The sequence below is a fragment of the Nerophis ophidion genome, linkage group LG28 (assembly GCF_033978795.1).
Source record: "Nerophis ophidion isolate RoL-2023_Sa linkage group LG28, RoL_Noph_v1.0, whole genome shotgun sequence".
Classification (NCBI taxonomy): domain Eukaryota; kingdom Metazoa; phylum Chordata; class Actinopteri; order Syngnathiformes; family Syngnathidae; genus Nerophis; species Nerophis ophidion.
Window position 1 is genome coordinate 17,287,064 of NC_084638.1, and position 15,707 is coordinate 17,302,770.

General features: G+C 49.0%; 1 protein-coding gene across 1 annotated transcript in view; it reads left to right on the top strand.

Annotated features, from left to right (window-relative positions):
- Nucleotides 1-15,707, top strand: part of LOC133544920 (oocyte zinc finger protein XlCOF7.1-like) — an 88,523-nt gene that overhangs the window by 43,102 nt on the left and 29,714 nt on the right. The gene's annotated exons all lie outside the window — the stretch shown is intronic.

Below are 15,707 nucleotides of genomic sequence, written 5' to 3' on the forward strand. Positions count from 1 at the left end.
ATGACATAGTTCAGGCAATCTACAGGATAAATAAAGCGGGAGGTGTGGTAACATTTCTCTGGGTTCCTGCTCATGTAGGAGTTGTGGGAAATGAGTTAGCTGATAGATACGCAAAACAAGCAACCACTAAAACAGAAGTAAACATGGAGATTAAGCACAGTAAAGAAGAAGTGAAGAACATCATTAAGATAGAACACAATAAAAAGTGGTGGGATGATTGGAATAAGGAAACAAAAGGTAGAGAGTTTTACAAAGTCCAGAGGAGAGTAGGTGTAATGAGAGGAGGAGGTAGAAATAGGAAAGAAGAATAAATTATTACTAGAATGAGATTAGGACATACATATCTAAATAGTTCACTAAAATTTACAGGAAACATACTACAGGACTGTGTGATTTTTGCCATCAGATAGAAAATGTTGACCATGTCTTAATACAATGTAGGAAATACAATAGAGAAAGAGAAATACTGGAAAATAAGTTAGCAAAAGAAAATATTAGGTTAGAAGTGGGAAGTATATTAGGATTGCATTCAGAAAACATAGGATGCAAAGCAATATAAACATATTTAAAAAACACTGGGTTAAGTAAAAGAATATAGAGTAGGGATCCACCTCGGTCCACACTCCATTACAGTAGGTGGCGGTAATGCACACCAGAAGGTTGATTGCCAACCGCCATAAAAACAAAAGAAAAAGAAGAAAAAGCACAGGACGCTAATAAGTCAGTCTTATTTTTTCTTATCCAGTTTGCAATATTTGCGTCGTATAAAATACATATTTGATTCTTTATTTAAGGATGAAATCGTCTCGATGGGCTAGAAGTACTGTGCCGCTTCTCCTGCTATCTTTGCTTGTTAGTTAGCTTAGCTCGCTCGTTAGCTTAGCTTGTTAGCTGCTAACAGAAGACAGAAGTTATCAACACATCGCTAAGTAGAGATCAAGTGTGAGAGTAAAGTGTTGTGATTGTGTGAAAATGTTTACATTACAACTATTGAGAGCGTTGGTGGATCAGCGACTAACTAACCGTTAAAGAAATATTTGTAGTGTTAGAAAGAACGATAGCAGAATACGAGGCGGAACTTTCGAGAACAAGGGAGGAAAACAATCAACTACTGGACGTTCTTTTCACGAAACATCAAGTTGTGTTACACAGAACAGGTTTGTTGACTTCTTACTCTCACTTGTTTACTAACTTTATATTTGACAAATAACAAGAACATGACATTTGGAATATATAATATAATCACAATGACCAGTGGTGGAACAAGTCAGAGCTGGGCCGGGGGACGAAACCCAAATAATAAAAGTAATTCTAACATCATTTTACAACATACACATGCCTCTCTGGGTTTACCACCAACAATCTTCAACCAGGTTTTAAAAAGTTTGCCAGCCATTTTTGCTGAAATTTTCATTTTCCTGACATGTATTTATTTTCTCACTTTCACCACAGCATCAGCCCGTTCACAGGATGTAGAAAAATTATCAAAGGGGGTCTGATTTTTTTATTTATTTTTCCTATAATTCACAATCCGTATGTAAGAGATTAATATGTTTTTTATTTTTCATGCATTCGGTCGCAAACAAACGTTAGTAAAATCTTAACTATCTTAACCGAAAGACCCCACCATCACCTCCGGTGGGTCTGCAATCTACGGCGCCATCACCTCCGGTGGGTCTGCAACCTATGGCGCCACCACGCACTCCGGTGGGCCAGAAGACTCCTCCACGCACTCCGATGGGCCCGCAGACTCCACCACGTACTCCAATGGGCCAGCAGTCTCCACCACGCACTCCGATGGGCCAGCAGTCTCCACCACGCACTCCGATGGGCCAGCAGCGGGGGGCGCCACCACGCACTCAGGTGGGCCAGCTGCGGGGTGCGCCACCACGCACTCAGGTGGGCCAGCAGCGGGGGGCGCCACCACCACGCACTCAGGTGGGCCAGCAGCGGGGGGCACCACCACCACGCACTCAGGTGGGCCAGCAGCGGGGGGCACCACCACCACGCACTCAGGTGGGCCAGCAGCGGGGGCACCACCACCACGCACTCAGGTGGGCCAGCAGTGGGGGGCGCCACCACGCACTCAGGTGGGCCAGCAGCGGGGGGGCGCCACCACGCACTCAGGTGGGCCAGCAGCGGGGGGCGCCACCACGCACTCAGGTGGGCCAGCAGCGGGGGGCACCACCACGCACTCAGGTGGGCCAGCAGCGGGGGGCACCACCACGCACTCAGGTGGGCCAGCAGCGGGGGGCGCCACCACGCACTCAGGTGCGCCAGCAGCGGGGGGCGCCACCACGCACTCAGGTGGGCCAGCAGCGGGGGGCGCCACCACGCACTCAGGTGGGCCAGCAGCGGGGGGCGCCACCACGCACTCAGGTGGGCCAGAAGACTCCTCCACGCACTCCGATGGGCCAGCAGACTCCTCCACGCACTCCGATGGGCCCGCAGACTCCACCACGCACTCAGGTGGGCCAGCAGTGGGGGGCGCCACCACGCACTCAGGTGGGCCAGCAGCGGGGGGGCGCCACCACGCACTCAGGTGGGCCAGCAGCGGGGGGCGCCACCACGCACTCAGGTGGGCCAGCAGCGGGGGGCACCACCACGCACTCAGGTGGGCCAGCAGCGGGGGGCGCCACCACGCACTCAGGTGGGCCAGCAGCGGGGGGCGCCACCACGCACTCAGGTGCGCCAGCAGCGGGGGGCGCCACCACGCACTCAGGTGGGCCAGCAGCGGGGGGCGCCACCACGCACTCAGGTGGGCCAGCAGCGGGGGGCGCCACTACACACTCAGGTGGGCCAGAAGACTCCTCCACGCACTCCGATGGGCCAGCAGACTCCTCCACGCACTCCGATGGGCCCGCAGACTCCACCACGCACTCCGATGGGCCAGCAGTCTCCACCACGCACTCCGATGGGCCAGCAGCGGGGGGGCGCCACCACGCACTCAGGTGGGTCAGCAGCGGGGGGCGCCACCACGCACTCAGGTGGGCCAGCAGCGGGGAGCGCCACCACGCACTCAAGTGGGCCAGCAGCGGGGGGGGCGCCACCACCACGCACTCAGGTGGGCCAGCAGCGGGGGGCGCCACTACACACTCAGGTGGGCCAGAAGACTCCTCCACGCACTCCGATGGGCCAGCAGACTCCTCCACGCACTCCGATGGGCCCACAGACTCCACCACGCACTCCGATGGGCCAGCAGTCTCCACCACGCACTCCGATGGGCCAGCAGCGGGGGGGCGCCACCACGCACTCAGGTGGGCCAGCAGCGGGGGGGCGCCACCACGCACTCAGGTGGGCCAGCAGCGGGGGGCGCCACCACGCACTCAGGTGGGCCAGCAGCGTGGGGCGCCACCACGCACTCAGGTGGGCCAGCAGCGGGGGGCGCCACCACGCACTCAAGTGGGCCAGCAGCGGGGGGCACCACCACCACGCACTCAGGTGGGCCAGCAGGGGGGGGCGCCACCACCACGCACTCAGGTGGGCCAGCAGTGGGGGACGCCACCACACACTCAGGTGGGCCAGCAGCGGGGGGCACCACCACGCACTCAGGTGGGCCAGCAGCGGGGGGCGCCACCACCACGCACTCAGGTGGGCCAGCAGCGGGGTGCGCCACCACGCACTCAGGTGGGCCAGCAGCGGGGGGCGCCACCACGCACTCAGGTGGGCCAGCAGCGGGGAGCGCCACCACCACGCACTCAGGTGGGCCAGCAGCGGGGGGCACCACCACCACGCACTCAGGTGTGCCAGCAGTGGGGGGCGCCACCACGCACTCAGGTGGGCCAGCAGCGGGGGGCGCCACCACCACGCACTCAGGTGGGCCAGCAGCGGGGGGCACCACCACCACGCACTCAGGTGGGCCAGCAGCGGGGGGCGCCACCACCACGCACTCAGGTGGGCCAGCAGCGGGGGGCACCACCACCACGCACTCAGGTGGGCCAGCAGCGGGGGCACCACCACCACGCACTCAGGTGGGCCAGCAGTGGGGGGCGCCACCACGCACCCGGATGGGCCAGCAGCGGGGGGCGCCACCACGCACTCAGGTGGGCCAGCAGCGTGGGGCGCCACCACGCACTCAGGTGGGCCAGCAGCGGGGGGCGCTACCACGCACTCAGGTGGGCCAGCAGCGGGGGGCGCCACCACGCACTCAGGTGGGCCAGCAGCGGGGTGCGCCACCAAGCACTCAGGTGCGCCAGCAGCGGGGGGCGCCACCACGCACTCAGGTGGGCCAGCAGCGGGGGGCGCCACCACGCACTCAGGTGGGCCAGCAGCGGGGGGCGCCACCACGCACTCAGGTGGGCCAGAAGACTCCTCCACGCACTCCGATGGGCCAGCAGACTCCTCCACGCACTCCGATGGGCCCGCAGACTCCACCACGCACTCCGATGGGCCAGCAGTCTCCACCACGCACTCCGATGGGCCAGCAGCGGGGGGGCGCCACCACGCACTCAGGTGGCTCAGCAGCGGGGGGCGCCACCACGCACTCAGGTGGGCCAGCAGCGGGGGGCGCCACCACGCACTCAAGTGGGCCAGCAGCGGGGGGGGCGCCACCACCACGCACTCAGGTGGGCCAGCAGCGGGGGGCACCACTACACACTCAGGTGGGCCAGAAGACTCCTCCACGCACTCCGATGGGCCAGCAGACTCCTCCACGCACTCCGATGGGCCCACAGACTCCACCACGCACTCCGATGGGCCAGCAGTCTCCACCACGCACTCCGATGGGCCAGCAGCGGGGGGGCGCCACCACGCACTCAGGTGGGCCAGCAGCGGGGGGCGCCACCACACACTCAGGTGGGCCAGCAACGGGGGGCGCCACCACGCACTCAGGTGGGCCAGCAGCGGGGGGCGCCACCACGCACTCAGTTTGGCCAGCAGCGTGGGGCGCCACCACGCACTCAGGTGGGCCAGCAGCGGGGGGCGCCACCACGCACTCAAGTGGGCCAGCAGCGGGGGGCGCCACCACCACGTACTCAGGTGGGCCAGCAGGGGGGGCGCCACCACCACGCACTCAGGTGGGCCAGCAGTGGGGGGCGCCACCACACACTCAGGTGGGCCAGCAGCTGGGGGCACCACCACGCACTCAGGTGGGCCAGCAGCGGGGGGCGCCACCACCACGCACTCAGGTGGGCCAGCAGCGGGGTGCGCCACCACGCACTCAGGTGGGCCAGCAGCGGGGGGGGCGCCACCACCACGCACTCTGGTGGGCCAGCAGAGGGCACCACCATACACCTGTCGGCCACAGAGGTGGTCATTTCATGGGCGACAGCCTCGCAAATTGCAGCGGCGTTCCGGTCGCCGTCGCCACTTGACTCTTCCCCGCTGGGTGCGGGGACATTGGCGGCCCACCACCTTGTCCTCCCTCCACCCTCCCTTGACTTTGGACTGTTTTTTTTTTTCTAGGGGGGAGGGTTTGTAAAACGTCTGGTATCCGTTATGGGAGGGGGGGCTACTGTCAGGCTTTCCTCTGACAGTTTGACTACGTTTTAGTTTTTTCCTCTGCATTTGTTTGTTTCCTCTGTGTTTAGTATTTCCTGTCCTTAGTTCCTGTCTAGTGCTCTTATTTTGGTTCGGCTTCCTGTCCGTCTCACTGTGTCCTTTTTTCACTCAGCTGCGGCTGATTGGCATCTGGTCACACCTGATGTCAATCAGCCAGCTCCTATTTTACCTGCTTTGTTCCTCCAGTCAGGGCTGGATCATTGTATTGTCGTGTCAATGTCATTTTCTACTTGTCATTCCTACTGGTCCTGTGATTGCAGCGTAGCGGTAAGCTATATTTGGTAAATGTTTGTAGCTTACTGTTTTTTGTTCCCTGCTTCCGATTTGTTGGTTCATAGCCCTTAGTTTGTTATATCCGCCCATGTGCGTGCTTTCTGTTTGTACCCTTTGTTTGTTCTAGTTGTAGTATTTTAAATTAAAACCATGTTTTCCCATTCAATGCCTGCCTCCATCCCTGCATCTTGAGGTTCGTCACCAAATAACTCTGACACGTTGCCTCCCTGCTTGGCACTCAACATCAAGGGTTGGAATTGGGGGTTGAATCACCATAAATGATTACCGGGCGCGGCACCGCTGCTGCCCACTGCTCCCTTCACAGTGATCAAGGAGATGGGTCAAATGCATAGGACAAATTTCACCACACCTAGTGTGTGTAACTTTAACTTAACTTAACAACAACACAAGCAGATGAGATGTGTTGTGGGTGTATGGATTTTCCTTTCCAGCTTTAGGTTTGTAGTTTAGTCGCTATTTCGAATGACCGCCTCAAGGACGGGACGGTTGCGTGTTTCATAGTGATAGTCATTGTGACATGTAGAGGACGAGGAGGTTTATTACCGTTGTGGGGGAGTTTTCCGTGTCTACGTACCTTCGACACATCCGTTCACCCACCGGAGTGATGACGCGCTTTCTCCGCTGTGTGTTTAAGGAGCCTGCAAAAGACCTGCACACACATGTAACAATCATGTTCAATCAACAATACAGTTTGGTGTAAACCTAAATACAACAAAAATACAACCATAAAGAATACATTTTGGCTTTTAAGCTTAACGCTAACATATGATGGATGACCACATTGACAGGTTAGCAAAAATTAGCTTTGCGATCGTTTGGTACAAAGGTTTAACAAATAAGATTTTAGTTGAGCAAAACTGACATACAACAACGGATGCATTTTTACATACAAATATACACCAAAGTATGTAGGAACTAAACGTTTTACTACTAGGCCATCATGTTCATCAAACCTTAAAACTCTGATTTAGTATGGGACATTAGTTCCAGGTCTTCTTGTATCGCAAAATTGTGATATTGAATAGTTTCCACTCACAAAGACCCCAAACGTCCAGATTGTTAACCGCTGATTTGTATTTTTGATGTTCAGTTGGCCGACTAGAGGAATTAGTTGTCATGACAGCTAACTGTATCTTCTTACATCACACGTTTAACAATCCTTCACTGTAGCAAATACATTACATTTCTTACAAGGATTGTTATCACTGACGGACAGTAGAACATGGCTTAACATGTTACACACAAAGGACGGGCAGGCTAATAGCTAAGTTAGCCACTAAACTAGCTTGAAACAAGAATAAATACGTGCTTAGTAATTTCTCCCATTCAAAATAAATTGGCAATTTTTCAAACTTCAACCATTTACACATTTTTCAACCCATTCAAACCATTCCACATTCAACATATTCCACTAATCCTGGACAGTCATTCTATTATATGTCGAAGTTCAAAAAAATTCAAGGAATTCCCATTTTTCAAACCCTTTCTTGACCCTTTTTTCTGGCGACAACTCTTTCCACGGGCAGCACGGTGGCAGAGGGGTTAGTGCGTATGCCTCACAATATGAAGGATGGATGGATGGACTCCTGTCCTGCGATGTGGTGGCGACTTGTCCTGGGTGTACCCCTCCTTCCGCCCGATTGTAACTGAGATATGCACCAGCGCCCCCCGCGACCCCAAAGGGAATAAGCGGTAGAAAATGGATGGACTCCTTCCACATTTTTCAACCGTTCCACAGTCAAATCATTCCTCTTAATTAGGACAAAAAACTATGTTGTTTTTCAAACTTGAAAAATTCCTGGTTTTCCCGAAATCCAGGAATTACATAATAACATTTCTCAATTAAAAATGTTACTACTTCAACATTTCTCGACCATTTTGAATAAGTCCAACACTCACCGCTCAGAACATTAACGATTTCCCCCAAAATCTCGCTTTTCCCGAAATTCTGAAATTTTCAATTAAAACTACTTCAACATTTGTGGGCCGACTTGGTCTAACACTCACCATTCAGAACATTCACAATGTTTAGCATTTTCAAAAATATTGTCACTTTTCCCCGAAAATTCCCATTGAAATGAATAAAATCAAAGTTCAACAACTCCCACATTTTTCATCCAATTCAAACCGTTCCAACTTCAAAATATTCAGCCTGTTTGGGAACTGTGTGCTTCTTTTCAACACTTTTTGAAAAACATTCCCACATTTCCAACAATCTCAGCCTTAAAGGCCTACTGAAACCCACTACTACCGACCACGCAGTCTGATAGTTTATATATCAATGATGAAATATTAACATTGCAACACATGCCAATACGGCCTTTTTAGTTTTCCTAAATTGCAATTTTAAATTTCCCGCAAGTTTCTTGTTGAAAACGTCGCGAAATGATGACGGATTGTAAGGAAATATTAGCGCTGCACGACACACAGCTAAAAGTCGTCTCTATTCATGGCGTAATCACACAGTATTTTGGACATCTGTGTTCCTGAATCTTTTGCAATTTGTTCATTTAATAATGGAGACTATAAAGAATAATGCTGTTGGTGGAAAGCGGTGGATTGCAGCTGTCTTTAGCACCGAGACCCAGACGGTGTTTCTTTGTTTGTTGTGGAGCAGAGCAGTCAAGCGAACATGTTTTCTCTACGTCAACCATCATGTTTTTGGATGGGAAAATTGTGATATTTATCTTACCGAAGACATCAGTCAATTATTTTTCGTCCTGCAGCAGCTGTGAGCTTTGCTCCTCGGCTTCTCTCTGAGACACTGTGTGTTCACCGCAGCCATCCGACCTCGAGGTATGTCTTTACAATCTTTAAAAATCTCACTAAAAAATCTCATTAAAACAATGAGCAGATAAGGGATCTTCCAGAATTATCCTAGTAAATGTGTCTAATTACATCTGAACGCTCACACTGCCGTCGCCCGGAGCCGTCGCTTTTTTTTATTTTTATTTTTTTTCTAGTCCTTTACTATTAATATCCTAATTCACATATCTTTCATCCTCGCTCAAATTAATGGGGAAATTGTCGCTTTCTCGGTCCGAATTGCTCTTACTGCTGGTGGCTCCCATTAAAAACAATGTGAATGTGTGTGGAGCCCTGCAACTCGTGACGTCACGCGCACATACTGCCGGTAAAGGCAGGGCTTTTCTATTAGCGACCAAAAGTTGCGAACTTTATCGTCAATTTTCTCTACTAAATCCTTTCAGCAAAAATATGGCAATATCGCGAAATGATCAAGTATGACACATAGAATGGACCTGCTATTCCCGTTTAAATAAGAAAATCTCATTTCAGTAGGCCTTTAAGGCAGTGGTCCCCAACCTTTTTGTATCCGCGGACCGGTCAACGCTTAATAATAACGCGGCCCAGATGTAATTAGACACATTTACTAGGATAAGTGTATATTGTGTTTTTTATGTTGATTTAATAAAAAATAAAAAAATATATATAATTTTTTTTTTTTTTTTTTTTTAAATAAAAAATTCTTCTGCGGCCCGGTACCAATCTGTACTTGGCCGCGGCCCGGTGGTTGGGGACCACTACTTTAAGGGACATTTTCCCCATTGAAAATGGTTTATCCATTTTTCAAACTGCCACAATTCCCAGATTTTTCAAACCATTCCACCTTCAACATATTCAATTCATCCTGGAAATTCAAACAACCATTTTTCCACATTCAACAAATTTCCAGGAATTTCTGTTTTTTTCTTACCTTATTTCCAACCTTCTGTATTGCGATGACTCCTTTCACATTTTTCAACCCTTTTCAAATGTTCCACTGTCAAAACATTCCTCTGAGTCAGGACAAAAAAAAAAAACTAGTTGGTTTACGAACTTAAAAAATTCCAGCATTTTCCAAAGTTCCTGTAGCGGTAAAGTCCTATACTATTACTGCTACTGGTTGCCAAATATAAATGAAGCTAGTTCAGACGTGTGCAGCCGGCTAATAATTGATGTCCAAAATTGTGTCCATGTTTAACAAAAATATTTATTAACATAAAGTCACAATTATATTACACACTTTGTACAAAACCGGAAAATATCTTTGTAACAGGTCTTTCGATGATAATCGTTTTTGTTTGCAGACAAACTTTTTGTCCACTTTTGTCGCTCTTGTAGCAACGGTAAGTATTCATGAAACCACATGTTCCAAAAAAGGTCAGCGATATATTGACTCTGCCTCCATTCATGGCCTGCATTTCCTTATGCACATCCACTACTGGTGATCTATTACCAACAGTACATGTAGACTGTAGCTGTCTTCTTTTCCTATTCCTTCCCATCAGCTTTCTTCGTCACCTTGGGGGTAGGAGAGCTTTTCTTCTTCTCAGTTTCCTCCTCTTCTTCTCCTAAAGGACTCTTGGGGTCGTTTTCTTCCTCCTCTCTTGGGGAACTCCTCTCTTTTTGGACTTGCCATAGTCACTTTCCTCGTCATCTTCCACTATGAAGTCTTTATCACTGCCAGACTCATCAGGAGCCAGATAAGCTTCCTCTGGGTTATCCTGCTCCTCATCCTCACGGCCTCCGTCACCCAGAAGGATTTCCCGCTGTTTCAACACGGCCTAGGAGACTGCCTGGCGTATTGTTCGCATTCGACTGACTTTTCTTTCATCGTCACTATCATCTGCACTCCGTTTTCTTTTTGGTGTCTTCCTGCTGGGCTTCTCTATCTTGGGCTTCTTTTCCTTTTTTGACATATCCTCTAGATCTTTGAGTCCCTGCTCGTTGAAATCATGCATGTACTAGTTCATAAGCAGTTCCTCCAAACTGTTAACGATTGTGCGGTTAACTGTGACTGTGGGGCTCCTATTATGCGTGTCATTGCCTTGTAATGGCCCTTTAATCACCCACCCCAATAGGGTTCTGACAGCATAAGGTCCATTTCCGTGGCTGTTAATCACCTCCCGTGGTTCTATTAACTTGGAAGCGTTGGTACCAATTAACAGGTCCACGTTGGCAGTTATGCGAGGAATTTTGATGCCTTGGAGGTAAGGCCACTTATCAAGTTCTGCCTCACTAATCAGATTGTTTGTGTACACGGGCATCTGCCTTTGAGTGAAGACATCAGGAAGCTCGAAAAACTTACTACAAGTAAGCTCAGAGATTTCCAGACCATTTACAATGCACCTTACTGTGCCCCATGGTGCGCAAGTGGATTTTAGTTTTTCGGCCTTCTGTGTTCAGCCTGTTCACCAATTGTTCAGAACAGAAGGTCCCTGTGCTTCCTGGATCTAGGAAAGCATATGTCTGGATTATCTTGCTGCCCTTTGAGCACTTCACTTGAACGGGCAGGATAGGTAAAATTCCATATTTGCCAGCCCCTGTATGGCCACAAGTTGATGATGTAGTGCAAATATCTGCTTTTACCTTTGGAAGTTGGCTATTTTCTCCACTTTCCAGATGCCTCCTGTCAATATGTAGCACTTTGGGATGCGTCTTGTTGCAGTAAGAGCAAGTGATGCGCCTGTCGCAACTCTTGCTCAGGTGCCCTGTGCACAGGCAACCAAAACACAGACCCTTTTCTTTTAGAAAGTCAAGCTTTTCCCTATGTGCCTTATTTTCCAGTATCGGACAGTGCTCCAATGCATGTTCACTTTTACAGAAAAGACAGGAAATAGAGTTAGTCTTGGAGGTGTTCACAAATTTATTGAGTTGTGGAGCCGGTTTAGGTCTAGTGGCAACTGTCAGATGAGTTGCGAAACTGTTCCTTCTGAACTGTGATTTGCTTTGATGTATAGGCTTGGGTTTGGTTACTGTTTTATTTTGAGGGATGTCCTGAATGTCGCCAAAGACAGGATCTGAAGCAATTCTGACCTGCTGTTCAATAAATTTAACAATGTCTGTGAAACGAGCACGTCGCTTTTGTTGGTCAACAATGTCGGCTGCTTTTCCTCTCCACTGGTCCCTTAATTTGTATGGAAGGTTTTGTATGAGCATCTTCATGCTAGCTGGCATGTTGAGCTCGTCCAAGTACTGCAGCTCATCCATAGCATTGGAGCATTCTCGCAAGTACAGTGCAAAAGCTTGGAGATTTTTTACATCCTCAGACTTGATGTTTGGCCATAACATAATTTTGTCCATGTAAGCTGCTGTTATTTTTGAAGGATTTCCTAAGTGTTCCCTTCGTAGGCGTTTTACTGTAGCATAGCCTCTCTCTGTAGGCATATAGACGCAACTGCGCACCAACTCTCTGGGCTGTCCTTTGGTAAACTGCTCCAGATAGTATAAGCAGTCACACCGATCATTGGTTTTTGCCTCTATACAATATTCAAAAGCTTTTATGAAAGCCTGAAACTGCAATGGGTCACCTTCAAAAAACGGAATTTGTCTGTGTGGAAGTAATTGGGAGGTTTGTGCTTGAACCAGGAGTGCCGTCATTTCATTTTGCCTCTGTAATATAGTGTGGAATTCACCTGGTATTGTGTTGCCTTGAAATGATTAAAATGCTTCAGGTAAATTTTGCCTTGATTGGTTTTCCACAGGATCCAAAGTTGATGAGCGAAGTGGTTGGTTGTTTGGTTGAGGGTGTGAATGGACCTAGTTTGGGGCATTCTTGGCTGTGTGAAGCTTTAAGAGATGGCTGAAGTTGTTGTACAGGCGGAGTAGGCCCTTTTTTCGGTTTTGTCCTTTGCCTATAATAGGACTCCATTCCATCAGACTTTTTGCTCCTGCCAGAAACACTGGCTTCATGGAGGACAGACAATTTAGCATTGTGGGCTGCTATTTCAGCATCCAACTCCATTTGCTCCTTTTTCCTCCTTATGGCCTCTGCTTGTTCCTCCTGTTCCCTCTTTAGAGTTGCTGCCTGCGCCTCCAATGCATGGATCTCTTTTAAAGCAATAGCACGGGCGACAAGTGGTGCCTTATCTGCTATTATGCGAGCAGAAGAAGTGGAAGACATTTTGCTTTTGTTTGAGACTGTGGATTCAATGGGCTTTGATAAAACAATAGATGGAACATTTGAAATGCTGTCATGGGGTTGTACACTTTCATTTTAAAAAAACATCAACAGCGGAACCCTCATTTTCAACCTCATCATCATTATCATCATCATCATCATCATTATCATTGTCATCATTTTTAAAACACATCAACCTGTCAACCTTTTCAATAAAACCATCAAAATTCAACATTTTTGCTTTGTACCATGTCTCGTGTTTAGTACTCTCATATTCTGGCAACAGAGACAACAAAGTTATGTGCACTTTTCTAATTTCATGATATAAATCCGTAAACCTGCTCAATTCCTCCTTTAGCTCATGTGAACGTGTTTCGTCATTTATCACAGCAATGACCCCCTCTTTTAGTATTGAGAGTCTTTGCAACTTTGATTTTCTTTCCCCGTGCAAACTTTCCATTTTGTGACCTAGAGCTTTGGGTGTCATTTTTACCACACGTTTTTTCCCTTCAACCCCTTGTCCAACATTGTCACGTTCATCCACAGTGTCCCCTTGTGGCTGTTTATGTTCATCAGCGCATGCGTGTGCTCCCTCCTCCTCCATTTGGAAAAGTCAAAGTTTATCAACCCGCGCGCAAGTCAAGTCAAATAGTCACCAATAAATTGGATTTTTTAATATTTGTGTGCACACAATTTAACAATGGCCATTTTTTTTTTTTTTTTTTAAGTGGGCGCGCCGCTTAAACATACCACACTCAACGCTGCTCCGCGTCCTCCTCCACGCTGCTGCTGCTGCTGCTGCTGTTGTTGTCCCCGATGAGCGACCCTTTTGCTCTCCAGTTGGACTCGGAGCTGTCGATGCAGAGCTTGATTGTGTACAGATGTTCAGTACAATATCACATAGCGTCCAGAGGGGGCGCCGTTGAGTGTATTGTGGGGATTAAGGGGAGGAAGAAGAACGAGTAAAGGAAGCTGTGTGAAGTTTACATGAAGTCTCTGGAGTCTGCTTTCACGCATATAAACACTACCACAACATGGTGTCAGAAGTAGGCGAAACTACTGTGGGTAAAAAGTAAGTGTAGTTGGGAGAAGTGTGGCTGAAATAGTCCAGCTGAGGTCGTCATTGTTTACCTAGCCGGCGGCAAGCTAAGCTACGCTAGACTACGGAGAGCAGTGGATCCGCATCGGAGCCCGGATAAGGACGGGAGATGACGGATCAAATATTCTCCATCGCGCCTCCTGGCAGCTTCAACTTCGAGGAGCCCAGCTCGTGGCCGCAATGGTTGAGACGGTTCAAGAGGTTCAGGATGGCTTCAGGATTGAGCGGAAAAGAGGACGGCTATCAGGTCAACTCTCTACTGTATGTGATGGGTGAAAAGAGTGATGACATTCTCACTACGTTACCACTAAGCGACCAACAGAAGACAGTCTATGCTGAGGTGACAAAAGCATTTGATGAACATTTTGTGGGTAAGCACAATGTCATTTATGAGCGTGCAAAGTTTAATAGAAGACAGCAACAACAATGTGAGTCTGCAGAGAACTTTATCACAGATGTGCATAAACTGGCAGAACACTGCAAATTTCGTGCTTTAAAGGAGGAAATGATAAGAGACCGCATAGTGGTCGGGATAAGAGACTCCAGGCTGTCAGAGAGACTTCAGTTAGACCCAGAACTGACGCTGGCAAAAACAATAACCCAGGTCAGACAGCAGGAAGAAATAAAGAAACAACAGCAACTGCTACGAGGGGGACACACAGAAATTAAAGGTGCTAATGTGGATGCCATAAACACAGAGGGAAAGCACAATATAGACAAGCTCCCCCACGCAGACCAGAGCAGTCTACGTTCAAGCCAAGCACTGTAAACAAGACATACTATAATGAGAAATGTACAAGGTGCGGCAAAGCGCCACAACACCCCTGGAAACTGTGCCCAGCCAAAGAGGCCGAGTGTCGAAAATGCAAAAAAAAGGGACATTTCGCTGCAGTCTCAAAGAGTGGAAGCTATAGGGGACAGTAACACAGAAGAAGACATAGCTTTCATGGGGACAGTTAACACAGAAGGAATTGAAGAGCAATGGTTAAAATAAATCAGCCTCAATGGAAATAAGGTAACATTTAAACTGGACTCAGGAGCCTCAGTTACAGCTATTCCATCTGCTATGTACTTGAGAGCACGTGATGGCAGGCTGAAGACACCACTTAAGAAGATTAAAGGTCCAGATAACTGTCCATTGAAGGTTTTGGGCATCATGAAAGCACACATTAAAACAGAAAAAAGAGAAATAAGGCAGGATGTATATGTGGTGACAAACTTGGTGGTGCCACTAATGGCACTTCCTGCTTTAATAAAGCTGAACCTGGTTCAACAGGTAGCTTCAGTACAGGAAGAGAAACAAGAAGCGAGTCATAAATACAGAGCTATGTTCCCAAAAGTTTTTTTAGGGCTTGGAAAGCTACAAGGAAGTTACCAGATAAAACTGAAGAATGAAGCAGTTCCTTATGCTCTCTCGGCCCCGCGCAGAGTTCCATTACCTATGAAAGAACAAGTTAAAGAAGAGTTAGCCAGGATGGAAGCAATGGGGGTCATAAGAAAAATTGAGGAGGCAACTGAATGGTGTGCGGGGATGGTAGTGGTCCCCAAGCCAAATAAGAAACCTCGTATTTGTGTGGACCTCACCCGACTTAACGACAGCGTGTGCAGAGAGAGACACATACTGCCTGCAGTTGATGAGACACTGGCACAGCTTGAGGGGGCAAGAGTATTTTCGAAATTAGATGCAACATCTGGTTTCTGGCAAGTTCCTCTACATGAAGAATCACAGCCTTTAACAACTTGTATTACCCCCTTCGGAAGATATTGCTTTCAGAGGCTCTCCTTCGGCATTTCTTCCGCGCCTGAGCATTTTCAGCTGAGAATCTCACAAATAATCGCAGGAGCAAAGGGCGCTCTGTGCCATGCAGATGACATCTTAGTCTATGGAAAAGACAAAAAAGAGGCTGCAGGAAG